Source organism: Lactuca sativa, chromosome 3 (assembly GCF_002870075.4).
Source record: "Lactuca sativa cultivar Salinas chromosome 3, Lsat_Salinas_v11, whole genome shotgun sequence".
Lineage (NCBI taxonomy): Eukaryota > Viridiplantae > Streptophyta > Magnoliopsida > Asterales > Asteraceae > Lactuca > Lactuca sativa.
The window spans coordinates 27,975,781-28,002,107 of NC_056625.2; positions in this window are offsets into that span (position 1 = coordinate 27,975,781).

The window sequence follows — 26,327 nt, forward strand, 5'->3', positions numbered from 1 at the left end:
CCCCCAAAATACCATGCATGTTATTTGTTTTTGAGCTTTGATAGAACAGCATGCTAGTGTTAGGCTAGGGATCTTCAGGATTTCATGATATGTTGCCTGATTTGTGATGCCTGTAGCCTAGGGTCCCTTATGGGAGATTCTCAGTGTTTCTCTAGTGGTGAGGGTTGATCGTTGTTATGCATGTTCTCTAGGGTTTTGTGGTAGTACTTCATACAAATGTGGGTAGGTGTGGAAGGTAGTATGGGCCCGTACTACTGAAAGCACAGGACCCATACGCGTATCAGGGAAACCATGATCTCTAGGGTGGGTTGAGAGAGAGAGTTGGATCCCAGGGTGTGGGAAGAGTCTGAGATTTGTGTGATGTTTCTTTTCAGTATGGAGATTCCGAGGCATGATGAGAGTGGCTCCAGGTCAGGATCGGGAGCTGGAGAGAGAGTTCCGGGCGAATCAGTGCCGCCCGAGGTTATCGGTCAGATGAGCACGAACGAGTTGGACGCGAGGATTCGTGAGATCCTGCGTGATGAGATTGCGGAGTTGTTCCGGGCTGAGTTGCCAGAGCTGTTTGGGTCGATTAAGACCATCATGGTTGAGTATTTTGATGAGCGCTATGCGGCTCTCATTGAGACGGCTGCCGCGGCGGCTACAACAGCTGTAGCCGCGGCAGGGGGAGAAGCTAGTCGGGGTTTTCAGTATCGGGACTTCGATAAGACGAAGCCTCCCACGTTCGACGGAGTTCAGGACCCGATTGTTGCTATGAGGTGGTTGTCAGACGTGGAGGGGTGTTTCTTCACGTGTTCATGCCCTGTTGATCATAGGGTGAGGTGTGCTCTGAACCTGTTGAGGCTCAGGGCGAAGGATTGGTGGAGATTGACCACGGGGTCATATTCGGATGCACAGAGGGCTGCGGTTTCGTGGGATCAGTTCAGAGAAATGTTCAGTACTCGTTATGTTCCACAAGTTGAGAGGGAGAGATTGGCTCAGGAGTTCCTTGAGCTGAAGCAGGATTCGGAGTCGGTGACTGAGATCAGCAGGATGTTCACTGAGAGGGCGATGTTTTGCCCAGAGTTCGCTTCGGAGCAGGCCCAGATGTCCCGATATCTAAGCATGCTCAAGAGGGACATCAGACAGTTTGTGTCTGTGCAGAGGTGCGAGACCTTGTTGGAGTTGCAGGAGGCCGCTAGGCGGCGTGAGTTAGAGATTGAGTTGAAAATGCGTGAGTTGAGACAGGCTCCGGTGCAGTCGCAGCCGGCGCCGAAACGGTCCAAGACCGTTGATGTTAGAGTGGGGGATTTGAGCAGCCACACTTGTGGGAAGTGTGGGAAGGGCCACACCGGGGTTTGTAGGACCGGTGGTGCATGCCGCAAGTGCGGAAGGGATGGGCACTATGCGAGGGATTGTCGGCAGTCAGCGCCAGTTCGGGATTTGAGGATCTGCTATCATTGTCATCAGGTTGGACATTTGAGGGCCAACTGTCCACAGTTTGCTGCAGGATCGGTGCAGGCTCCAGCACCGGCCACTTTGAGGATCACAGGTGGAGGTCAGGGTGGAGCAGAGCCCCCGAGGGTTCAGGGTCGTGCTTATCAGCTTGCGGCAGAGGAGGTCAGGGCAGTACCGGATGCAGCTGCGGGTATGTTTCTTTCTTGTCATCTTGTTATCTTGTGATTAGTGTGGTGTAATGTTCATGAGCCGGTATTTTGTTTGGTTTTCGTTGTGATATTCGTCGTTTTGTGGGTTGGAGTTTTTGGTTATGGTTTGGGTTTCGAGATTTCGTTTTGGTATCCGTTGTTCCCTGAGGGTTTGGTATGGTTATAGTTTGATGTTTGTGATGTCATTGGTTATCTTTCGTGAGAGTTATTAGTGGAGATGCGGCATTGGGTTGAATGTCGGGTAGCATCTGCAGTCGTGGAGAGGATAATTGGAGATCGGGTTTTTTTTTGAGCAGATTAATCAATGAGATGTGTTTTGCTGAGGGTTGTTTATGATTGTGGGAAGCAGTCAGTGTGTAAGTGTTCTCTTTGTGTGGATTGTTCTGGAAGGTCGTTAATGGCGACCGGTGGTTGTTGGTCAGTGCTTTAAGTGGGGGGAGAATTGGAGAATTCTCCGGGAGATTGATGAGTATTTGAGGGTGCTTAGCTGTTGGAATTCAGCAGTGTTCTGTCAGCCCAGGGTATAGGCTGATAGGAGCGAGTGTCGGGCATGCGGGGCGGGATACAGACCTAGGGCATAGTAATTTGGAGGGCCTGGGATCAGGTCGGGATCAAGTATGTGTGATGGAGTTAGAGTTCGGAACCCCTAGAGGGCTAGAACGGTATGCATGGGAGGAATTCCGAGGGGGATAGCTTGGAATGTTGATTGATAGTTGAGCGGTCCGGATAGACTGAGGGCCGGAAGGCGTACCAGTCAGACCGAAGGCTCGGAGAATGGTCCAGCCAAACTGAAGGCACTGAGAGCGGTCCAGATTGGCTGATGGTTCTGAGAGAGTGGTCCAGATGGACTGAAGGCCTGGTGAGGCGGTCCAGTCATGCTGAAGACTCTGCAGGTATTGTTGGATCAGTTTGAGATTGCTGATTGTGTATGTTGCAGTGTGATTGCATTGGAAGGTCTGGCCCCGGGTAGTGATCTTGATGAGTTGAGGTAGTGCATGGGCTTGAGAGCCCCTGTGATGAGAGCCAGAGTATGTGTGTTGGATCGATAGCGGATACGCAAAAAGGGTGGTGTCGCGTTGGGCGAGCACCGTGGCACTTGTTGGAGTGGCAATGTGGCCAAGTGGATTCCTTGGAAAAGGAAGAGAGAAAGGTGTGTAACTCCGAGAGGGAGTGCAAGTTCACAAAAGTGAAAGCTGCAGAGCAGAGTTATGATTAGAGTATTTCGAGTAGGGTTTTTGAGCATCGTGTTTGCGGCAGTGGAGTAGAAGCTCATCCGTTTTGGGATGTCTGCTGAGGTTGCGGAAGGAATTCCGCAGGTGTAGACCCAAGAGGCTTGGAAAGGATGCAGGGGGAGAGTCCTGGACTCTCAGTGTGATTCTGTTCAGGGTATTGGATATGTATTAGTGGTTCATCCTGGGGGATGTTGGAGGATATTATCAGTGTGTCAGGTTTTCCCAACCTGAGGGTGTTAGAGCTAGTTCAGCATATGTATGCGGTTGCAAGAGGGGAACTCGTGAGAGTTGCTCTGAGAGCGAGAATGGGTCTTTCCGTCATCACGGAATGGATGGAGCGGGATTCGGATCGGGAATCCGATGGTTCATGGTTTTCTAACCCTTATGGGTCAGGTGATTGTTAAGATTTCGAGCAGAGTTGCATCTTGGGTAATTCTCGGTTATTGAGAGTGATGATCCGGGGTACAGCCGGTGCCCGGCTCGAGATGGTGGTCAGGACGCCGTAAGGAAAGAGAAAGTGTGTTTGAGTTTCGATGAGTATGCCTTGAGGGACTTGGCCCGGTTAAGACCAGGTGGCACGCTGTGGAAGTATCTTTGGGATTGAATTGTTGTAGGCTTCGAGGTCGAAGCCTAATTTATGTGGGGGAGAATTGTAACATCCCGAAATTGTAAGAGTAGAGTTGAAGGGCTAAAAGTGTTATTTAGGAAAGAGTGACTCGGCGAGTCCATGGCTGGACTCGGCGAGTAGAGTCGCGACTGGGTCGCGTGTTAAGTAGCCGACTCGGCGAGTCGATGAGATGGACTCGGCGAGTAGGCGCTGGGTGGAGAAAACCCTAATTCTCGGGGTTAAGCCCTATATAAGGAACATTATGTTCCTTCCCCAGCCTCTTTATTTCCCTCTTGAGTTCCAGAAACCCTAAATCGCGGAGGAGCTCCATTATTGAGTGGATTGGAGCATTGGAGAAGTTTGTTGAAGGAATTTTGTGAGAATTGAAGGCTTGGAGCAAGGGGATTTGCTTGGTTTCGAATTTCATTGCAGTTGGGGCATCCATTGGAGGTAATATCTCGTTCTTGAGCTATCAGTCTTATGGATTCATCATTTTGGGGTTTGTGGAGAGTATGTTTTGGTATGTTCTAGAGTTTGGAGGTTAGATCTGAGGTTGCTACCTCAGATCTGGAATATTGAGGGCCCAGAGTACATTAAAGTTCCTTTGGTTGGGTGCTTAGTGAAGCCATCATGTCCCAAACCCTAGCTATAAGTGAATAAGGCCTAGATCTCTTTGGATTCACATAAAGTTTGCCACTTTACGTGATGAATGAGTTGTAGGAGGCTAGATCTATGTTTTGGAGCAATTGCATGGCCTGGAGTGCTTCTGTATGGATTCAGACCGGTGGTACTCGGCGAGTCACATGGGTGGACTCGACGAGTTGCTTGATGATGGCCTGGAACTCGGCGAGTTGTATGAACAACTCGACGAGTAGGATGAAGATTGCCTGGAACTCGGCGAGTTGTATGAACAACTCGGCGAGTAGGTTGAAGATAGCCTTAGACTCGGCGAGTCTGTTCTTGGGCTCGACGAGTCTTGTCGAAGGGTCCCAATATTTTCTGGTCGAGTCGAGAATCGGCGAGTCAAGGGATGACTCGGTGAGTTGTATGCGAGTGGACTCAGAGTTGTTAAACTCGACGAGTCTCGGGGTGACTCGGCGAGTTAGGTCGCGGATTGAGTGAAGTTCTGATTATGGGAACTCGGCGAGTCATAGGGTTGACTCGGCGAGTAGGGTCAGTCAGGAGTTGACTTTGACCTTGTCTTTGACCAAGGGTTGACCAGTGGTTTCCAGGGGCATTGTGGTAATTGTTGATTGTTGTTTTGAGTTCAGTGCATTGGCGGTTGTCCAGTGGTAGAGATCGTATCAGTGATCGGAGCAGTTCGGGTTATCTGTTTAGTCGGCAGTTTCGAGGTGAGTTATCCTCACTATATCAACAGGGTCTAAGGCACCAAGGCCGACCCTTATCGGATTGAGATCCGGGTAGTTGTTGTTATGTTGTTGCTATGTTATGTTTGCAACCTGAGAGCTAGGATGGTATATAGAGACCTGTTTGAGATCGGTGTCCTGAGAGATAGGGTGATGCTATGCTAGTGACCTGTTAGGTCGGTATCCTGGTTAGGATGATGATATGCTATATGATCTGTTTGATCTGCTTGTTGACTGTGAATTGCTATATGATTGTATGTATATGTGCACATGGTTGTTTGGATTGGAGTTGGGTTGAGGCAGGTCCTGCTGCGTGCTGTAGGCCAAGATACCTAGGGCGGACCGGTTGTCCCGAAGGCCCAGCGAGCGGTCCGGATAGGCTGTAGGCCCCGAAAGGGCAGACCAGACGTGCCGAAGGCTCGGAGAGTGGACCAGATAGACTGAAGGCCCGGTGCGGACGGACCAGTCATACTGTAGACTCGGAGAGTGGACCAGATAGACTGAAGGCCCGGTGCGGGCGGACCAGTCATACTGTAGACTCAGAGAGTGGACCAGGTGGATTGAAGGCCCGAGACCGGGCGGACCAATCACACTGTAGACTCGATGGATGTGGATAGACTCAGAGGGTGGACCGGGTGGACTGTAGGCCGGTGCGGCGGACCAGTCACACAGTAGACCCGAAGTGCATGGCTGTTCTGTGATCGGATGTGTTATGGCATGTTATGCGTGTATGGTATTTGTGGTTGGTATTTTGGGGATATCTCACTAAGCTTTCGGGCTTACAGTTGTGGTTTCATGTTTTTCAGGTTCTTCAGGAGATCGTGGCAAGGCGAAGGCGTGATCGTACCGCTCCTCATGATTTTGTAGTGTGTGATTCTGGGAACACGTTAAATGTTTTGTATTGAAAACCCTTTTTGTAATGAATTAATGGAATCGAGATGTTTTTGAAAAATTTAAAATTGGTTGTATTTTTCGGTCGTTACAGAAACCCTAAGAGAGAGCCTCCCATCGTCCTTAGTGTGTGAGAGTGCTGTTGGAGCTAATTGTGCTTTGGTGACTTAGTGAAGGAGAAGGAAAGGAGCTATTGGAAGCTAAAGCTTGAGGTGCCATTTTGGATCTGAGATCTACAGAGAAAAGGGCTACACTTGGAGGTATAAAGTTCAAAACTTTCCTCTTCTTTTGGTTGTTGTTGCATGTGCCATTTCTAGGGCTAAAAACCCCAAAGGTGGAGACTTTATGAGTGTAAAGTGCTCCATGGTCCGAGATCTGTCCCTTTTCAGTGGTATTAGTGATTTAGAACCATAAAGTTTCCATCTTGGATGTTAGTTTGAGGTGATGCTTGTGTAATAAGCCTTCTAGAGTTAAAGGATGGAACATTATAGGAGTTGGTGGCTTGTTCAGCCATGCAAAGGCTTAAAGTCATCAACTTTATGGATTAAGAGGCTTAGACGTGGTCAGATCTAGAATTTGGACGTGGGTCTTAACTGTTTAAGACCTCAAGAGCTAAGGGGCTGAAGTTGGGGAGTACGCCGGGGTAATCCCAGTACGCGCCGCGTACTGGGTGGTGTTCCCCGATTCTGAGATGCAGCCGGGTACGCTCCGCATACACATCTGGTACGTGCAACATAACCTGGAAAGTTGACTTTTGGTTGACTTTTAGGGTATGGTCTATTGTGGGGCCTTTTGAGTTATGAGAGGGGTAAAATGGTCTTTTACCCTTCTGAGAGTGTCATAAGAGGACATAGTCCAGCCTTTTAGAGTTATATTAAATAGAGTATTTATTTCATATGATTAGGCGGAGGCTAGGCCAGCGTTTACCGAGTCAGATATTTACCGAGATACCAGAGGTGAGTCTTCTCACTATACTTTACCCTGTGTGGTAACAAAGTTATGTGACAGTGTACTATAGAGTTATATGCTAGTGTATTTGCATGTTATTTATGTGTTGTGATTTATTGTGATATGTGATATGCATGATTCAGAGTTACAGAGTTGGGACTTTCGGGTCCCTAGAGTTAGGGCCAGAGGGCCCACAGAGAGTTGGAGCTGGAGGGCCCCACTGAGACACATTGACCAGAGGGTCGACTTGATTCGTACACACACACATGGGATTTTATGCTTACAGTGTTACTTGTGATGTGTTTCAGGTACCAGCGATGACCGCGGGAAGGCTCCGGCTTGATTCGTACACACACACATGGGATTTTATGTATTTTGATCTTGGGAGATATTTTGTGAAACAAAGACATGATACTATGACATTTTATTAATGAAAGAGTTTGTAAAGATGTGTTTGAAAATGTGAAAAATTGTTTTAATTTTTACGGTGTTACAAGTTGGTATCAGAGCCTTGGTTTGAGGGATTTGGGTGCACCTTCGGGCGTATCTGAACTCAAACCGAGGATTTGAGGAAATTTTGATAATAAAATAAGTTTTCAAAAGAAGAACTTACGAGACAAACAGAGCAGAGTCGTGTGTACGAACAGCCAGCGCCCGAACGGTGATTTACCAAAATACCATTATTATAAGTGTTATAAGATATGATGTGATATGTTATATGATGAGCTATGATATGCATGATAGAGTAGACTAGGTATTCTTATTAGGACTAGAGTGGCCTGATATGTTATGCCTGAGTCTAGGAGTCTTGCTGCTAGGAATACTTCAGAGTGTTTAGGTAGCAGCGAGGAGGTTGTGACAGATCTGCTAGCGAGTATCATATGATTAGAGAGAGTAAAGTACTTGGGACTTGGGACTCTAGGAGGAGGACTTGGGGTGAATGCTGATGCGGTGTGGACGGTAGTATTGGGCCCGTACTACTGAAGACACCGGGTCAGTGCATAGTCCAAGTAAGAATCCTTGGAGTACCAAGGGACAAGTAGGGTGGAGTATTCGAGTGTGAGTATACTCGAGCGAGTCCCTGATAGTTATTCTTGTGTTGTATCTCAGAGAGAGGGAGATCATGTTTGGGACGCGCCACACAGCAGGGACCACCGGTACGAGTGATGAGGAGATCCGTAGGATCATCCAGGAGGAGGTGGCTGCGGCCATCAGGGCAAAGATACCAGAGATGTTCAGGTCTATCAAGACCACGCTGGTAGAGACATTTGATGAGAAGTACGCTGCTCTTTCTGAGGCTGCTGTTGTTGTGACCACTGCAACTATAGCTGCGACTAGGCCGCAGGGTGGTGATGCATTGCTGTTTCGAGAGTTCAGCAACACAAAACCACCGGAGTTTGACGGGACCTAGGACCCGATTGCGGCGATGAGATGGATTTCAGACATAGAAGGGTGTTTCTTTACTTGCTCATCTCCAGAGCATTTGAGAGTCCGGTTCGCGCTGAACCAGCTTCGCTTGGGAGCGAAGGATTGGTGGAAGTTTGTGACGGCGCACTATATGCCTGCTGAGCTTGCAGCAGTGACCTAAGAGAGGTTCACTACTATGTTCTGAGATGAGTACGTTCCCCAGGTGGAGAGGGAGCGTTTGGCCCAGGAGTTTTTGACCCTCAAGAAGGGTACTGAGTCTGTTACGGTGATTACGAGGATGTTTCATGAGCGGGTGATATTCTGCCCAGAGCACGTGTCCTCCGAGCAGGCACGTATGAGCCGATATCTGAGCATTTTGAGGAGGGATATATGAGAGTTCGTGGCGAACACGACGTACCGGACATTTTCCGAGCTTCAGGGAAATGCCCGGAAGAGGGAGATAGAGCTGGAGACCCAGGCTAGGGAGGAGGCTGAGTCTCAGGGGAGGGATCGGCGACCGGTACAGTCTCAGCCGGTAGCTAAGTGGGCCAAGCCTGCTGATTCGAGATCAGGGGACCAGAGGGGCCGCACTTGTGGCAAGTGTGGCAAGAGCCACGATGGGGTGTGCAGAGCAGGGTCTTGCTACAAATGTGGCAAGGAGGGGCATATGGCCAAGGACTGCCCCAAGGGGTTTGCAGTATGTTTTCACTGTAACCAGACCGGACACCGGAGGGCAGAGTGTCCGCAGCTGCGGGGATCAGCATAGGGAGCATCTCAGGGATCTGCCCCTGCTGTCATTAGAGCTACTGAGAGCCGGCCAGTGAAGGCCGAGGCACCAAAGGCATGATGGAGAGCCATTCAGTTGACCGCGGAGGAGGTCGGCGCAGCGCCCGATGTCGTGGCTAGTATGTATTATATCGTGTATTTATTTTGATGTTGAGATATTGTGCTTATATTATGTTATGCGTAGGTACTTTTCTTGTGAGTTCTGTACCTACCTTGGTGTTATTTGACTCGGGTGCGAGTCGGTCTTTTGTATCTTTGTCTTTTAGTCTGCACATCAGTGTTAGTCGTGAGGCGTTGAGTCGACCTCTAAGAGTTTCCATAGCTGACGAGAGGGTGGTATATGCCACAGAGGTGATCCGAGGGTGTGTACTCGAGATTTTCGGTGTTGAGTTCCCGATTGATTTAGTTCCTATTACGATGGGAGATGTCTGTGTCATCGTGGGCATGGACTGGTTGAGCAGATTCGGAGCGGTTATCGACTGCAAGCGACAACTGGTGACCATACGAGACCCTAGTGGGGGAGTTCTTACGATGTATGGCGAGGGTACATGTTCTGGGTCAGCATTTTGTTCGGCCGCTAGAGTGAGACAGTGTCTACAATAGGGCTGTAAGGGCTTTGTAGTGTGTGTGTGATGGATTCGCGGGTTGATCCAGAGAGACCGAGAACAGTTGATGAGGTTCCGATAGTGCGTGAGTTCCCGGACGTATTTCCAGAGGAGTTGTCGGGCGTGCCTCCCGTTAGGCAAGTGGAGTTCAGTATCGATTTGGTTTTGGGGGCCGCGCCTATCGCCAAGGTGCCCTATCGCCTTGCACCTCCAGAGATGCAGGAGTTATCCTCGCAGCTTCAGGAGTTGCTGGGAAAGGGGTTTATTCGGCCGAGCAGCTCGCCGTGGGGAGCTCCTATCCTTTTTGTCAATAAAAAGGATGGTTCACACCGGATGTGCATTGATTACAGGGAGTTGAACAAGCTGACGGTCAAGAACCGTTACCCGTTGCCGAGGATCGACGATTTGTTCGATCAGTTGCAGGGAGCATCTTGGTTCTCCAAGATCGATTTGAGGTCTGGGTATCATCAGGTAAGGATGCGAGATGAGGACATACAGAAGACAGCGTTCAGGACTCGTTATGGGCATTACGAGTTTGTGGTGATGCCTTTCGGACTCACCAATGCCCCGGCCGTGTTCATGGACCTCATGAACAGAGTGTGCAGGCCGATGTTGCATCGCTTGGTGATCGTATTCATCGACGACATTTTGGTGTATTCGAGATCTAGAGAGCAGCATGAGGAGCATTTGAGGAAGATCTTCGGAGTTCTGAGATCGGAGAGGCTTTATGCCAAATTCTCCAAGTGTGATTTCTGGTTGCGAGAGGTCTAGTTCCTAGGGAACCTCGTTAACCAGAAAGGTATATTGGTCGACCTGGCCAAAGTTGAGGCAGTGATGAGTTGGGAGGTGCCGAGGTCACCCTCCAAGATCAGGAGTTTCTTAGGGTTGGCAGGCTATTATCAGAGATTTATCAGGGATTTCTCCAAGATCGTCGTGCCACTCACCAGGTTGACCCGGAAGGGTGTCGCTTTTTCATGGGGCCCAGAGCAGCAGGCCTCCTTCGAGACACTTCGCCAGAGGCTATGCGAAGCCCCGGTGTTAGCCCTCCTAGAGGGAATGGAGGACTTTGTGGTGTATTGTGATGCGTCGATCTTGGGGTTGGGAGCGATGATGATGCGGAGAGGGCATGTGATAGCATACGCATCGAGGCAGCTGAAGCCTCATGAGACGAGGTATCCCACCCATGATCTAGAGTTGGGGGCAGTGGTGTTCGCCCTCAAGATCTAGCGTCACTATCTGTACGGGGTTCGGTGTACGATATACACGGACCACAAGAGCTTGAAGTATTTGATGGATCAGCCCAACATAAATATGCGACAGAGGAGGTGGTTGGACATGGTCAAGGATTATGATTTTGAGATCCTGTACCACCTGGGCAAGGCTAATGTTGTAGCCGATGCACTGAGCCGCAGGGCGGAGAGCGCCCCATTGCGAGATGTATGTTTGAGATTGACCGTGATGGATCCGGTGTTGGACACCATTCGTGGGGCCCAGGTTGAGGCTGTGAGATTAGAAAACCAGAAGAGAGAGCGAGTTGTCGGGTTGGTATCGGAGTTCGTTACCGACAACCGGGGTATATGACATTTCAGGGTCGTATCTGGGTACCGTTTGTGGGAGGGACGCGTACCATTTTGATGGAAGAGGCTCATCGGTCGAAGTTCTCGATCCATCCTGGGGCCACTAAGATGTATTTAGATCTGAAGAGGGAGTATTGGTGGCCCTGTATGAAGAGGGATGTCGTGTGGTTTGTTGAGAGGTGCTTAACCTGTCGTAGGGTTAAGGCCGAGCACCAGAGACCGCATGGTAAGTTGCAGCCGTTGGAGGTTCCCGAGTGGAAGTGGGAACAAATTACCATGGATTTTCCAAATTGCCAAGGACTGCTAGGAGAGTCGATGCAATTTGGGTGATTGTGGACAGGTTGACAAAGAGTGCCCATTTCCTTGCTATCAGTGAGAGCTCTTCCGCAAAGAAGTTGACAGAGATGTACGTGAGGGAAGTGGTATCGCGGCATAGTGCCGATCTTGATTGTCTTAGACCGAGATGTGCGTTTCGCTTCTAGATTCTGGAAGAAATTTCATGAGGAATTGGGTATTAGGCTGCATTTTAGTATCGCATACCACCCCAAACTAACGGACAGAGCGAGCGGACGATTCAGACGCTTCAGGATATGCTCCGGGCATGTGTGTTGGATTTCGGTGGGAGTTGGGACACATATTTGCCCTTGGCAGAGTTTTCCTACAACAACAGCCATCATTCGAGCATTGGTATGCCATCATTTGAGCTGTTGTATGGGAGAAGGTGTCGGACCCCCATTTGCTGGGGAGTGGTCGGGCAGCGTGTTATGGGTAGTACCGAGATCGTGCTTCAGACGACTGAGCAGATACAACAGGTCATACAGAGGTTATTGACCGCTCAGAGTCGTCAGAAGAGTTATGCGGACAGGCGCCAGTCCAAGCTCGAGTTCCAGGTCGGCGACTTTGTACTCCTGAAGGTCTTTCCTTGGAAAGGAGTGATCCGATTCAGGAAGAGGGGCAAGTTGGGGCCCCGATATATCGGTCCTTTTCGAGTGATCGCAAGGGTAGGCAGGGTAGCCTACCGGTTGGAGCTACCTGCAGAGCTAGGTCAGATCCATGACACTTTCCACGTGTCGCAATTGTGAAAGTGTATAGCCGATGTGTCGGTAGTGGTACCATTGGAGGATATTCAGGTGGATGCGAGCCTGAATTATGCTGAGAGACCAGTGGCAATCAGGGATCGGAAGATCAAGGTTTTGAGGAATAAGGAAGTACCTTTGGTTTTGGTTCAGTGGCAACATCGGAAGGGGTCCGAGATGACTTGGGAGTCAGAGCCGGAGATGCGAGGGCAGCATCCAGAGTTGTTTGAGGAATGAGACTTCAGGGGCGAAGTCTGGTTCTAGTGGGGGAGAAATTTAACACCGCGTGATTCAGGTACATTTCTTTCACCCTTATTCTTTGTCGATTGGTCATGATTAGTCCTTGAGTGGAGGGAATATAGAAAGTGAGTACACTGGGCATACCAGAGGGGTACGCTGCGCGTACTCATGCGCTTAAATTGGACGCAGAGTCGCCAAGGTACGTTGGGCGTACCCAGAGTTACGTCGGGCGTACCCGGCCTAGATGCAAAAACCCTAATCCGTCTTGTGCACTATTTAAAGGGTGCTAAGGATCATTTCTCAGCCTCCATATCAGTGAGTGAAACCCTAAGAGAGAGCCTCCCATCGTCCTTAGTGTGTGAGGGTGTTGTTGGAGCTAATTGTGCTTTGGTGACTTAGTGAAGGAGAAGGAAAGGAGCTCTTGGAAGCTAAAGCTTGAGGTGCCATTTTGGATCTAAGATCTACAGAGAAAAGGGCTACACTTGGAGGTATAAAGTTCAAAATTTTCCTCTTCTTTTGGTTGTTGTTTCATGTGCCATTTCTAGGGCTAAAAACCCCAAAGGTGGAGACTTTATGAGTGTAAAGTGCTCCATGGTCCGAGATCTGTCCCTTTTCAGTGGTATTAGTGATTTAGAACCATAAAGTTTCCATCTTGGATGTTAGTTTGAGGCCATGCTTGTCTAATAAGCCTTCTAGAGTTAAAGGATGGAACATTATGGGAGTTGGTGGCTTGTCCAGCCATGCAAAGGCTTAAAGTCATCAACTTTATGGATTAAGAGGCTTAGACGTGGTCAGATCTAGAATTTGGACGTGGGTCTTTGTCACACCCCGAACCGGACGGCGGAAACGTACGAGGGCTCTTGTGACTTAAATTGAATACCATCACAATGATTATACATGAATCATAACATCATTCATCACCATGCTTTGAAATATTACAACTGATATTGTTCACATTCAGTACATTGTTTTAAACATTACAATTTCATAACATAAACCATTCGATAAATAATCTAAACAAAACCCCATGACATAACTTGATACATATTCTTCGGCTTACCTGAGACCTGAGAATACAAGTTATTTTGGAAAACGTCAACATACGAGATGTTAGTGAGTTCATAAGTAATGTTATGGAAAAATGATTTTTGTGAAGTTTGAAAAACCCAGAAAATCCGATATTTTCTAAAAAGAGCATTTGTTTATAAAAAGTGTGAAGATCCGTAAATATGCTTGTCGATTTTTGAAAACATGTATAATTGTTGAACTTTGTATACATCACATAGGTGAAAATGTTGAACTTCCTGGGAAAACCCGATGTTTTCCCAATACGTAAATTACATGACTTGTTTATTGTTATACCGATACGACGATTGTTTTTTATTACTCAGGTGACATTGTATTAATTAAAGTTTGTGAGTTGTTACAATCACGCATTAATGAAAATGACTCGTTTATAACTACAAATTACGAACGATCCTTGAGGCGTCGTCCATACTACTCACATAATCCAACCACCCTGACTTCTCTTGTTTAACGTCACAAATCTGATTACTCGAATTCTCGTAAGCCCAACAACCGAGGAGAAAGGAGGGCACGAAGCCCCCTTTTATTTCCATAAGCTATTCAAGGCTATTGGGAATGCGTAAGGCACTTGGCCCGAATCGCATTTGACTTCTCGACCTCACTAGCAGTACTAATGGGCCATTTGGGCCCAATAGCACAATAGAGCTATTGAAAGTCGTTTTACATGAAACTAGGTCATAGAAGGCCCATTAACATGTAAGCGCGTTCCCTTTGGGCCCAAAGATCATGTTATTGGGCTAGCAAGGCCCAAAAAGCACGATTTGAAACTTTCAAGCCCAAAGATTGAATGTTGACTGATCGTAGTTATCGCGTGTTTATTGAAATCCTATGAATTATTGATTTTTGTTTTGTTATTGATTCGAGACCGAATCAATTCGTTTTGTAACGATATTGGGTGTTGAGAGTGTATTTGTTCTTATGCTTCGTCAGTAGTCGTGGATCTTGTATTTTGTCTTAATGAATTAATTCGTTTAAAAGTAAGATTTTTACTTTTTCACAACCTTTCTTTTATAAAAAATAGCACTTTTAGTCCTCTATATAAAAGAATTTCATTTTAGTCCTTAAAACATTATTTTGACACTTTTGTGCCATAAACTTGTAGAAAAGACATTTTTACCCCAATTTTGTTTTGTAAACAGCTTTAGTCCTTCCAGAATAATGTTTTCTCGGTTAAAACCCTCAATTTCACAACTTTGTCAGTTTTGGCCCAAAATAGAAATTTTTTACATTTTTGATCCTTTTTGAATTTGAAAAGCATTTTTGACCATTGGAATTGTTTTATTTCACTTCAAATCCCCTGTTTTACAGAAAGTTGCATTTCCAGCCCCTCAAATTTAGAAATTTCGCATTTTGAAGCTTATTGGGCCGAAAAGCCCAAATTTAGCCCATTAAATTCAAAATTTACATTTTAAGCCCCTAAAAAATGTTGATGTTCAGAAAAATTATTATAGAAACTGTTTGGACCCTTTTGACCCTCCAGAAATTATAATTTGTTGGTTTGGACCCCAATCTTTGTATTTTTGATAATTTAAGCCCAAAAATGAGTTTTATGTTCAAGTATGTTCATCCTAGACATATAAACTATTTTTCTTGACTTGATTAGTGTAAAATAGTTTAAGTTATGTTTATTTCTTTCCCCATGTTTTAGATCTTGGTTTTTACACACTTTTTGGATAACATATTCATCACAAACACATGATATCACACACATACATGCATCAAATCACACATAGCATACATTTACACATAGATCTACACATTTACTTGTATTCTCCCCCATAAAAACTCATAAAAACCGAAAAGAAGGGGATATGAAACTCACTTGAGTTGTGGATCGGTTTTGAAGAAGAAAAGAGAAGAGTTTGTTGTTATTTTCGGCCTTAGCAACCTTTCTTGGAAGATCTCGAATTTAAAGAACTTCTAAGGTGCAAGATCACAAGATTGAATGGATTTAGAAGAGATTTTGATGAAATGAAGGGAGTTAGATCAAAAGTTAGCCATTAACTTACCTTAGATGATGAATTACTTGATGAAGATCCTTAGACTTCAAGCGAAATTTTCGAGATTTTGGATGAAGAAGAGTGGATGATTCTTGAGTGATTTAGAGAGAGTTTTGTGAGGTGTGTGTGTTCATTCTCTTGCTCTCGGCCGAAGGAAAAAGAGGGAGAGGGAGAGAGAAGATTGATGAGATAGTGCATGGATACTTGGGTTATTTGCATGGATAACCTCCATGTAAAAATGTGGTGGCAAGGCCTAAGTCAACTCTTCCCCATGGATTGGGCTTGGGCCGAGAATGGAGAAAAGTGTTGGGATGAAGTTTTGTTTTGATGTTGCGTCTTTTGGGCTCGATAGTTTAGCCATGTACACTCCGGTTTGGGCCTGTCCAACCGATAGCCTTTTATGTATTGTATATAAGTTAATGCTTGCATGCATATTAGGTTAATGATTGAGGTTAACGATTCAGAGAATAACGATAGAGAGCTTAACAATAGTAATTTCAAGGTTTTCTTTAATCGTTCTTGTAACCTACCAATCCTCTACAGTTGATGTTCTTAATCGAGCTCTTCTGAGGATTTTGTTTAATCATTCGAATCGTTTGATTCAATCTTGTCTTGTTCTTTTTATTGCGTTCTTACTGTTTTTATATTCATATACTTGTTCAAGATCTAATCGATCTTCATAGATTAAAAGGTTGTTTTAATCCCATCAATTGGTATCAGAGCAGGAGGCTGTGTAATTGATACACATCTTTTCTATGAAAAAGATTTCCATTAGGATTTTCCGCAATCATCGATATTTATTGAGCCGTCATCTTAATTGACGTATCTTAATATTTATTGTTTTGCCCTAATCTGCTTTATTACAAGTCTGATCTTTGAACAGGTTATTTACGATCATAATGGACGCGACGCAATCAAACCCTATTAATATTTCCAACAGCATCGGTTCGACGACAAAGATTCCAATCTTATATACCCATGACTATGAAGTATGGGCGCATCATTTTGAAGATTACGTGATTGGATCGGAGGACAATGGTTACCTCATATGGGAAGCCATCGTCAATGGACCGTTCTCTCATTCTGCAACATCCAGAATCGTTAAGACTCAAAATGAGTACAATGATCTGCTAAAGGACGTGAAGGATATTGCACAAGATGAAAAAGACAAATTCCAGTGCAATATTAAGGCGTTAAGGTTGATAAGATTCGCCCTTCAGTCCGACACATTCAGATTGGTCAGCTCATGCACAACGGCGAAGGAAGTATGGGATAGACTTCGCGAACTGTATTCCACAGACGAAGATCTTGAACATTCTATCCAAACCTTGCTTCTATCTGAGTTTGGAGAATTCAGGCAAGGGGCCGAAGAAACGGTGACCCAGACGTTTGATCGCTTCAATCATCTTCTTAGCAAGATGATCAAACACGACATTGAAAGGAAGCTTATCGAACAAAAAGTTACTTTCTTGAACGGATTGAGGTCTGAGTGGAGAGCAGTGGTTTCCACAGTCAAAGCCCATGAGCAATTTAAATCATACTCTTTGGCGAAACTGGTGGGTATTCTAAAGTCCCAAGAGAAGATTGTGGTACAAGAGAAGAACGTTGTTTCTAGTCTTGGTTCGTTGGCCCTCCTATCTAAAAGTAAAGCTGTGATAGAGGATGAAGAGCTCAACTTGGAGGAATATGACCTCACGTCTGAGGATTATGCCATGATGGTGTCTAATCCTAAGAGGTTCATAAAGAAGAGATTCCCCAGCAACAAAAACCGAAACTGGCAGGGGAGTTACAGCTCTGAAAAGGTGAACAATGAACCGAAGGCTGAGGAGCCCAAGAAGGAACCGAAGGAAGATGGCGATTCCGGAGTAAGCTGCTTCTACTGTGGTGGCAAAAACCACTATGCTAAGGACTGTGTTCTTAAGAAGATGGCTGAAAAGGACGATGGAAATGATGAGGAAGCCGTGCTGCAGAAGAGACTGGATGAGTTGAGAAAGAAGAAGTCTACCGCTAACCCTTCTATTAATGCTCTTATTGTGCAGGGTTCGGTTAATGACGATGAGTTCGGTAGCACAGAAGTTTGGTCTACCGACTCAGAAGACGAAGAAGTGAGGAAGCCTACCCATGGAAAGGCGTATGTGGCTAAGGAGGAAAGCAGTGGAGGAAGATGCTTCATGGTGACTGACGTATCTCAAATGAGGGGATACAACACCGATGGAGGAAGCAATGGACTGAAGGAACAGGAAGATATGTGCTTTACGGCCAAACCACTCAGCCAGCAGTTCAATGAGCTCGAGGAACTGATAAAGAAGGTACAATCTGTTTTTATTTCATCTAAAGTATCACCATCCTCATATGAGAAAGAACTCAAAAATGTTAACACAAGAATTTCTCCTTTAGATAGTAGCTTAACTCAAACTCGAGTCACCAATTCTAACCTGACTGATCAATTGAGCAGGGTGGCGTCGAAGAGTGAGGAGCGGCGGATGTGGATTGAGTTAAAAGAGTCGGAATTAATTAAAGTTAAAGACGAAAACATTTATTTGCAGAGAGACAATTTAAAATTGTTAAAACAACGAAATGTTTTTTGTTTAATTGCTAAACGTTTATATTCCAATATTACTCAACTTCACTTGGACTGTGAGATAGGCCAAAAGATCCATCGCATGATTTTGCCCTTCCTAGAGTTTAAGGAGGATGAAATCGATGCCGAAGCCTACAATTGTGAGAGTGTGATATCGTCTGATGATGTCAATCCGACCTATATGTATGGACTGGACAAAATTGAGTCCTTCATTAAATCCAAGGACCACAAGGACATGCTCAAAAATCTTTTGGACGAAAATGACAGACTCAAACTGAGAACCGAAACCATGCAAAAATTTGACTCTTTAAACGCCAATGTAAGCTCAGAAAACAAAATTGATGTTGAAAATGCATCTGAGCTTAACGAGGACGAAAACATGAGTGAAATTTCTGTAGAGGACACGGTTGACTGCTCAGAATTTGTTAAAAGCGAATCTGAAAACCACAAAAATCTAATTTCTGAAAATTCTGTGGAGTTCGCTCGATTGTCCCAACAAAAGTCCCCAAAATTAGTAGAGAAAGCAGTTGTGTATCAAAAGGTCAGGACCACTCCGAATCAAGTATACAAGGTGACTGGTGTAACCGAACATCAAACAGCTGAGCTCACAAATATTGTAAACGAAGACAATGGTGATGGCTGTGATGAGTACTTCTGGGAAGCTCCAATAGATAATGGAAACGAAACCGTTGGCCTATCTGAAAGAACCTCCTGGATGAGAAAAGGGAGATACATACCTGAACCCTTGAATAAGCCTGATAATTTCAGTGAGCCAAGCACCAGTGGTACGAAAGATATTCCTCAGGAGGATGGGAGATCAGCAAAAGAAGACATTCCCTCCACTCCCTCAGCTCAAAGTGGAACTTCTTCAAACATTCCCTCTGCTTCCTTGACTCAAAGCAAAACTTCTTCAGTTCAAAAGGAACCAGCCAAGGAGAAACCGAAAACGAAAGCTAATGTTCATCATCAACCTAAGCAGATGAGGGATAGGAAGATTGAAAGGAACCAAAGATACAGGAAGAACCTTTCTGAAAGGAAACAATTCTGGCACTCCCAGAATGCATACTAGTCACACCAAGACAAGAATCTGAAGTATGAAAACAATCCTGTAAGAAAGCCTGAATGTTCCAACAACCGAAAGCCAAGGTTCGGTTCACAAGAAAATACCAACCGAAGGCAAAGGTTCGGTCCTGAAAAGGACTTCAACCGAAACCAAAGGTTCGGTTCCAAGAACAACTCCAACCGAACGCAGAGGTTCGGTTCTGAAATCAAAAGAGAACAAGACTCTAAGGTCAGTCCCTCCAATGATCAAAAGCAAAAGGGTCACCTAGAGTCACCAGCCAGGAAGTCATCTCCATCCAAATCCTCTCATTCTAATTCTTCTCGTTCTTCTAATTCTTCTACTTCCACCGATTCATCTCCATCTTACTCTAGAGCTTCTTCCGCTTGTTCTCAAAAATCTCATTCATCAGCTGAACAAAAGGGAAAGCAGAAGGTCAATGAATCCAAACCAGAGTCCCAAACGAACTCACCCAATCCTAACAAAATAAAAGTCTTTACCATTAAAAAGAAAGATGAAACAACTCTAATAAAATGAACATATCTAGTTGAAATCTCTCTTACAATTCCCGTTCCCATGAAAAGCTCACGTGGACCCAAGAAACTTTGGGTTCCTAAATCTGCTTAATTTTTGCAGGTTATAAGTGACGAGCAGTTCGACGAAGAATGGTACATCGATAGTGGCTGCTCGCGTCACATGACAGGGAGGAAAGAGGAGCTCAGGGAATACAGATCTCTTGCAAATGGTGGCAACGTCAAGTTTGGAAATAACTCTTTCGGCACCATAAAGGGATATGGAATGATAACAAATGGGGACTTTACTATAAGGAAGGTGGCTTATGTGGAAGGACTCCAACACAACCTCATCAGTGTATCTCAGCTTGTTGGAGGTACAGGTTTCAAAGTCTCATTCGATGATGAAGGTTCTGAAATCATAGAGAAAAAGTCAAAGAAAGTGATTCTCAAGTCAGAGCGAAAGGGTGAAATGTTTCCTCTAAACATGAAACCCATCAAAGGAAACCCAGCCATATGCCTGTTATCAAAAGCTCAATCCGACGAAAGCTGGTTGTGGCACCGAAGACTCTCTCATCTCAATTTCAAAGATATCAACCGACTTGTCACTGGAGGTCATGTTAGGGGTCTTCCATTGCTCAAGTTCGACAGAGAGCATTTGTGTGCTGCATGCGAAATGGGGAAGCAGAGTCGTCAAAGTCACCCATCTGTAATCAACACAAAAGTTGTTGAACCACTCGAATTGCTTCATATCGATTTGTGTGGTCCTTTATCTATCGAAAGCATCGGTGGTAGCAAGTATATTCTTGTTATTGTTGATGACTTTTCACGATTTACATGGGTGTTCTTTCTAAAGCTCAAATCTGAAGCGACTCAAAAGCTGAAAGTGTTTATCAAGCAAATTGAAGTCCAGCTCAAGAAGGTCGTTCGCAACATCAGGAGCGACAATGGTCTTGAATTTAAGAACAGGGAGTTTGAAGAGTTTCTTGCAGAAAAGGGAATTAGTCACAATTTCTCAGCTCCTTACACACCACAACAGAACGGAATAGTCGAAAGACGAAACCGATCTTTGTGTGAAGCTGCCCGAACTATGCTAAGTTTCGCTTCCTTACCTCTTTATTTTTGGGCTGACGCTATTTCTGCTGCTTGTTTTACACAGAACAGGTCCTATCTCAACAAGCGATTCACGCTCACACCATATGAGATAATAAACAACAGAAAGCCCAATGTGAAATTTTTCCACGTGTTCGGCTCAAGGTGTTTCATCTTTAACTCTAAAGAACACCGCAACAAGTTTGATGTCAAAGCAGACGAGGGAATTTTTCTGGGTTACTCGCTCACATCCAAGGCGTACAGGGTCCTAAACAAACGTTCAAGAAGGATTGAAGAGACATACTATGTGACCTTTGACGATAGCTATGTCAAGAAGCTACAGGCCAAAGAAGACACTGCCGGGGAAATCTTTCCTTAAACTGGCCAAGTCACAGTCTCGATCGCCAATTTATACGAGAAATTTTTGGAACTCTTTGACGAACCGGAAAAAGCTTCTCTCTCAGAAGCAGGTGCAGCAGACAACAAAGTTGATCATATGAAGCAGATTGTCGAAGATGCTGCAAGAAGAATGCATGAAGGAGAATCGCCCACTGATGAATCTCCATCCAACAATGCTTCAGTCGAGGGGGAGCCAAGGTCTCATGTCGAGGGGGAGCCAAGCTCACAAGTCCAGGGGGAGCCAAGCCCTACAACTTCAACCGAAGGACCTTCACCAACCGAAGGTGCCTCACCAACCGAAGATGCCTCTCCAAACGAAGGTGCTTCAACGCCTGAAAGCCCAGCACCACAAGAAACCCCTGAACCTCATGTTTCTCAAGACTCATCAATTGAGGGGGAGCATGATGATATGACTCTTGATTACGATAGCCAATCTGAGCCAGAAGAAATGATCAATGCTGAACTAGACCCAACCTTTGATCCGAATTACCTGCCTCTTACCAAATGGACCAGAGATCATCCTATCTCTCAAGTAGTTGGTGATGTATCTGAAAAGGTTCTGACCCGATCTCAACTGAAGGCAAAACAGACATCCTTATTTTCAAAGGTTGAGTTTTGTATGTTTCACTCATTCGTATCAAAAGTTGAACCGAAGACAGTTAACACTGCCCTCGATCACTCTGATTGGGTTCAAGCAATGCAAGACGAACTGAACAAATTTGATAGGAACAAAGTTTGGCGCCTCATTCCAACTCCTCCAGATGCTTCGGTTGTTGGTCTCAAGTGGGTCTTTAGGAACAAAATGGACAAGGAAGGTAATGTAATAAGGAACAAGGCTCGTCTGGTTGTAAAGGGATACTGTCAGGAGGAAGGGATAGACTATGAAGAGACTTTCGCTCCAGTAGCTAGGCTAGAATCTGTTAGAATATTTCTGGCTTATGCTGCTCACAAAAACTTTGAGGTTTTCCAAATGGACTTCAAGTGTGCATTTCTCAATGGAGAACTCGAAGAAACTGTGTATGTGGAGCAACCTCCTGGGTTCGTGAACGAAAAGTATCCAAATCATTGCTATATTCTGGATAAAGCTATGTACGGCCTCAAACAAGCTTCGAGAGCCTGGTATGAAACGCTTACAAAATTTTTAAAGATGTCTAAATTTAAACAAGGTTCGGTTGACCCAACCTTCTTTCGCAAAAAGGAAGGTAACCACCTTATGATAGTTCAAATTTATGTCGATGACATCGTCTTTGGCTCCACGAATCCTAGCTTAACAGCTGAATTCAGAAAGTTGATGGAGACTAAGTTTGAAATGAGCTCAATGGGTCTTATTAACTTTTTCCTTGGTTTAAACATAAGACAGGGACCCGAAGGCATCTTTATAAATTAGGAAGCTTACACGAAGACTCTCCTAGCGAAGTTTGGCATGATGGGAGACTCAAAAGTCAAAGTCCCAATGGCATTCGGCACCAAGCTTACCCCATCTCTAGACAAACCGGCTGTCGATATCACGCTCTATCGTCAAATGATAGGCTCACTGATGTATCTAACTGCTAGCAGGCCTGATATCATGTTTGCTGTGTGTTATTGTGCTCGATTTCAGGCAAACCCACGTGAACCTCATATGCTTGCAGTGAAGAACATCTTACAGTATCTCAAGCGAACCACCTCCTTAGGTCTATGGTATCCATCCAACTCAGGCTTCTTTGTTCAAGCCTATTCTGATGCTGACCTTGGAGGATGTGGACTCGACCGTAAAAGCACAACTGGTGGCTGTCAATTCCTTGACGGGAAGTTGGTCAGCTGGCAATCCAAGAAACAAACGTGTGTGTCGTTGTCTACTGCCGAAGCGGAATACATTGCCGCTGCATCCTGCACATCACAAGTGATTTGGATCCAGAGTCAACTTCGAGACTATGGACTCAATATGAAGAAGATCCCACTATATTGTGACTCTGAAAGTGCAATTAGGATCTGTCATAACCCAGTGCAACACTCTAAAACCAAACACATAGCACTGAGGTATCAGTTCATCAAAGATCATGTGGAAGATGGAAATGTCGAAGTTCACTTCGTAAGAACCACTGATCAACTGGCTGACGTCTTTACCAAAGCTCTTCCTGAAGCATCATTCAATAAAATATTACAAGGGCTAGGTATGATGGAATCAGAGTCAGTACCTCACACTACCTCCAAACCTCAAACGTAAGAAGCGAAACCAACCGAACGTTCAGGTTCGGTTCAACCATCTGTCTCGCTCATTACTTCAAAGGTAGTTTTTCTGAGTTGTATATTACTTGTACAATTTTTGTTTTTCTTTGTGTTAAAAGTATCTATCTCTTGTATATCTAAATTCCTTAGTTTCTCAAAATTTTCCAAAACCGAAACCTACCGAAGGTTCGGGTTCGGTTTTTCAAAATTTTGTGGAACCGAAACCAACCGAAGGTTCGGGTTCGGTTTTTCAAAATTTTCCTAAATCGAAACCAACCGAAGGTTCGGGTTCGGTTTTTCAAAATTTTCTAGAACCGAAACCAACCGAACGCTCGGGTTCGGTTTTTCATTTTTTTTTTCTCCAAAGTTTTTTTTAAGTCTTATTTGTTTTTCTTCTTTCTAATTTTTTTTATTATTATTTTATTTTTATTACAAATTTCAAAAACTCCAAAAATATTTTATTTATTTTTTTTGTGTGTTCATTTGTTTGTGAGGATATTTTTGCTGAATTACTTAAGTGTCCCTAGAAGCATGCTGCTGTATGTGTCCCAAGCCTCATAAGATTGTGAATAATAGCCTTCATGACCTGGTATACACAAACCTTGTCTTCCCAATAAGGCTAATACATTTATTCTAATCGTGAGCTACCTCACTCTTTTCTCACATGAGTTAAGAGTTTCCTGCTTGGTCCTTATTTTTGCAGCAGAGGTACTATACTTTCTTACACCTCCCCATTACACTTCTCCATTACATTCGGTTCATTATCGTAACCCTTGAGACTCTCAGAAACTACCACTGAGGTTTATGGTTACACAACATCTGTGTTTATGATCTTAGTTTCGTGGCACTACGAGCTGAGTGAAACCCAAAATTCAACACCAAAGAATTGACGGTGAACAATTAATTTGCTCAAGCTTTCACCAATGAATTGACGAATGTACCTTAATAAAATCTCAAATTTTATTTTGCGTGATTCCTGTGAAATCGTTACACACCATAACATTTCTTCCCAAGGGATCCAGTTTTAATTTTTTTTATCTGAGATTTCATATTAATCCAAGCCAATACAAAATAAATTCCAACCTACTTGTTCAACAGACTACACCGGTCTCACAAGTACTTTGTTCACTTTCTTTCTTATATCAAGAATAGAATTGATGAATCAAAGCGAAACCACCCTTATTTAGCCTTATTAAAAGAAGCCTTTCAACATTTATTAATAAATGTTTGATCGTAATTCAACGGGATTCTACACTAACACTTTGAGGTCTATCTTGACCTTGAAGGAAGAGATTCGTGCCTGGGATCATCAGTTTCGTGTCATTATTGACATCACAGAACATCCTTAAAAGAGTTGCTTTATTTCTTTTTCTTTTACACTCTTTGCACGAAAATCCTAGATTTTCCAAAATTCCGTTACTACCTTTTTACAGACTGGATTATTACTGGATGGTTAATAATGAAGTTGTGGTCAAAATCTATCCACGTGGGTGTTTAATTCATAAGATGCCATTTAAAAAGGATAAGACAAAAGGTTGCTAACTCGGCGGGAGTTAAAGGGATAGGAATTCAAACGATGGTAAAAAGGAAGGCGCGTGTGAATTTGAAACGGCCGCGCTTTTACTGACACTTATGGACGCGTGTGCGAAATCCAAGCGTCATCTCTCTGACAGTTAATGGCGCGTGCGGATTTGAAGCGATTTTCTTATGAAACGACGCTTGTTGGGTAGCGTGATCCTAGGATTCTGACATTCTCTCTCCTACGTGATCATCGCATAGAAGATATGAAACGATCTTTCTCTCTCCAATCCCTCACTATAAAAGGCCGTCCACAAAACCTTTTACCTCTTTACTGCCTCCATAATTTCCAAAGCACAAAAACTCCTAAAAACTCTCCCGTTCATCCTCTTCTCCAACCTACAACAATGGCTGAATCTTCTTCCGTCCATGCTACCTCACAGATCCTCCCCATCCGCCCACAGCAATGTCTGGTCATTGATCTCAACCCACTGGCGTACGACTCCTACATGTCGCCGGTCATAGAATGCTTGAAGTACTCCCAGCTTGCTCTTGCACTGTCAAGAATTGAAACGGTGCCAATGGTGGCCTTATCACAGGTTTATGCGACTGCTTACTACGATAAGGCCGTCGACCGGGTATTCTTTGAAGTTGCAGAACACAAGACTTCTATATCTCGCCCCCGTTTCTACACTATGCTAGGGTTTGCTGCTGACCCATCGCGAGTTCATCCGGAGACTATTCCGGTTGGGATGCTGTTCAACATGTTTTACAACATGGGATACACAGAGGTTCTCACCTCTGTCGCCAAGTTTAAGAAATCTTGCCTGCCGCCCCAGTGGAATGGCCTATTTACTGTTCTTTTCAAGGGGCTGTCAGAGAGGAGCTCAGGATCTGACGGTGCAAGTCGTCATTTCCTATCAATAATGTATGGGGTGTATAACGGGATAAACCTTGACTATGGGTTTGTCCTATGGCAACAGCTGGTTCAGAGCCTCTCTTCCTCATCCCGACACTCTGAAGTGTCGTTGGCCCGGTTCTGGATCTTGATTACAAGATGGGCCATGGACAAGTTCAACATTCCTACTGCTGATGGTGCATCGATGTCTTCTATTGGTACGTTCCATACCAAGAAGATCATCGTCTCATATGCATCGAAATTTTCCTTCATTGGCTCCATCCCGGAGACAATGTATGCAGATGTGCCCTCTGACAGCAGACTGATACAGACGATCAAGGAGTTCAGGCCAACTGGTCCCCGGGAACTGACACCGGATATGCTCAGATTGATCCATGATGCTGACAAACCGACCAACAGGGGCAAAAAGGGTGAAAAAGGGAAGCAAGCGGCCAAAGCTCCAAAAGGCCCTTCTCCCAAAAAGAGGAAACAACCGAAGGCTGCTCAGTCCCCACAGCCGAAGAGAAGGAAGACCCAACCGAAGCGAAAGCTAGTTATTCCCTCCTCTTCAAGCGAATCTGAGGGTGGAAG